We start from the raw sequence: 2,075 nt of genomic DNA on the forward strand, positions 1-2,075 counted from the left end.
ACACCACATTTTGTGTGCCTGGGTAGTGTCGTATTATTTGTCCATTTTTCCCTTGCTTTTTCATATGTCTCTTGACAGTCATGAGAGAGTGAAATTGTATGTTATTTGTCTTTCTGGGACTGATAGATGTGACGTAGGCTAATGCTCTCCACAATTCTGCCACATGAGGCAAGTGGAAAGAATTCATTCTTGCTTATGGCTGGGTAAGATTCTGTGGGGCTTTTTCAGGACAGTGAGATGGTAGTAGTGTCTGGTAACTCCAGACTTGTCTTTATCCAGGAACACAACAGGAAGATTACCACATCAACTTCAACATGGCAGAAATGAACTGGAGCCCACAAAGCAAACTCCATAGCAAAAGAGAGAATAAGTTGCAATCACTATGGGAGAAGACTGGAGACATGGTTTAGGGGAAAAGTGGAAAGTTGGTAATTCAGAAGGCAGTGAGACAATGCAATGGGCAAAGCCACAAGAGATCGGAGCACACTTGGAACCCACAAGGAGTACGTTCTCCAATTCCATTGATTCTGACCATCAGGGGGTCTGAATCATACTAGTTCATGCCAACAAAGGGCCTTGAGGCCTGGAGATTTTAGATCAGCAGCCTTGGCATATCAACTCAAAAGAACACTGTATTTCTCTGTCAGAGAACACCAACAAATAGCCAGGTGAAGACAGCCTGGAAACCACGATTAGAGACAATACCAGGTGACACAGTGGGAAGATGGTGGGTTCTGGCTGTACATTAGTGAGAGGCAGTGTTCTTGGAGATGATTTGATGGGGGCAAAAGAAATTTGGGGCTCTCGCACAGGCAGCATCAAGCCCGAGCTACTGGCCAAAGACAGGTTGGTGAGGGCTTTAATTGCCTCTCCTGCAAACACGAAATTCTCACCATGGAACACATAGGGTACTGTGTTCCTCAGTCCAACTTGCTTCATTTTAAGAGAACAGATTCTCCCATAGGGGACTAGAAGAAAGCCCTGTCCATAGGCTGTCCCCTGACCACAGAATGCTACAGGCATTCATTCTGTTGTGAAGGTTGAATTTCTCCTTTCACAGGCACACCAGATCCCACCAAGCTAAACCTCAGCCTATTCAGCCCAGACCCCAAACACACCAAAAGGCTGGCAAAGAGAGCCTCTGCAGATGACTGGTCTCAAGGACAGGGGGCAGCTATGATACAACAGCAGAGGGCATGCATGCCACACACACATACCTGAGACTCCCTCAAGGGCCAGCCCTTGGGCACTCCATGATATCTTATTTCTAAAGAAATTACCATCAGGATAAAAAACAGAATGGATTTTTCAAATACTGAGAAAGAGTCAGAGACCTATATCCAAGACAAAGATGGAAGAATCAATTGTTGCCAAGGAAGAAGACAAGAAATTATCATGGCCAGGTAATCGGAGTGAAACCTCACATATAACACGCCCAATGGAGGATTGAAAGCAGAAAGATATCAGGGAGTCTCAAAACACATAGATTAAACTGATAGAAATAAAATAAAGTAAAATAAAATAAAATAAAATAAAATAAAATAAATAAAGAATTTCTAAAGAAAAGATTGGTAGCAGACTGAAGGAAAAGTCCAAGAAGCTGGCAGAAGCAAAGGACCAAATTTTTGACCTGGCAGAAAAGGAATGGTAAATAAGGAAACAAATCCAAAGAAAGAAGGAAGAATGATGAAACATGACAATGAGCTTAGGAAAGTCATTGACTCCAAGGAATAGAAAGAGGTGCTTATTGTAGGAGAAGTCGGAGTGAGAGAAAAAAAAGAGGGCTGAACATGGATTTGAGAATTCAGAGCTAAAACTGTCCCTCATCTGGGAGCAGAAACAGAGATCCAGATTCAGAGGCAAGGAGGACTCACATCACCATCCACAGAAGCATGGAACCACAAGACATAGTTTCATTCAATGGAGGAATTCTCTTTACCTAAATATGCGTGGGAGTGTAGTTTGTACATAGCCAAATCACTTACCTCAAGAGGACAAACTATACCAGCTCTCAAAGCAGGCCAGGTTGCTCAAGCAACACCAGCCCAAGCCAAAATCCATTTCCCCTTCATTTG

This window comes from Mustela nivalis (assembly GCF_964662115.1).
Source record: "Mustela nivalis genome assembly, contig: HAP1_SCAFFOLD_1280, whole genome shotgun sequence".
In the NCBI taxonomy this organism is placed as follows: domain Eukaryota; kingdom Metazoa; phylum Chordata; class Mammalia; order Carnivora; family Mustelidae; genus Mustela; species Mustela nivalis.